Below are 295 nucleotides of genomic sequence, written 5' to 3'. Positions count from 1 at the left end.
CGACAGTAAATTTGTTGATAATAATTAGAGAAAAAAAAAAAAGAAAATTTGACACAATCAATACTGTTGGATTTAGGGGGAAAATCCGGCGATAAGGTAATTAAATGATAGCACCGTTTTCGTCACATACTGTGCATTACCGGTGGAATTTTTGAATGGTAAATCCGCTGGTAAAATTGACCCTAAATTTAAATTTGTGAATCATTTCCTTATATTTCTGAAACCTTACTTCTCTCCCTTTTTTTCTTTCTCTCTTGCCGCCAACCCCCCCTTTGCTGCTGTTTCGCCGTCGATG

The 295-nt window shown here is 36.6% G+C and overlaps 1 protein-coding gene across 1 annotated transcript in view; it reads right to left on the bottom strand.

The window, feature by feature from the left end:
• Window positions 1-295, bottom strand: part of LOC107617311 (FAD-dependent urate hydroxylase) — a 5352-nt gene that overhangs the window by 2527 nt on the left and 2530 nt on the right. The window lies entirely within an intron of this gene.

Source organism: Arachis ipaensis, chromosome B09 (assembly GCF_000816755.2).
Source record: "Arachis ipaensis cultivar K30076 chromosome B09, Araip1.1, whole genome shotgun sequence".
Classification (NCBI taxonomy): Eukaryota; Viridiplantae; Streptophyta; class Magnoliopsida; order Fabales; family Fabaceae; genus Arachis; species Arachis ipaensis.
The sequence above is the reverse complement of the archived record's forward strand: the minus strand, read 5'-3'. Positions and strand labels throughout refer to the sequence as shown.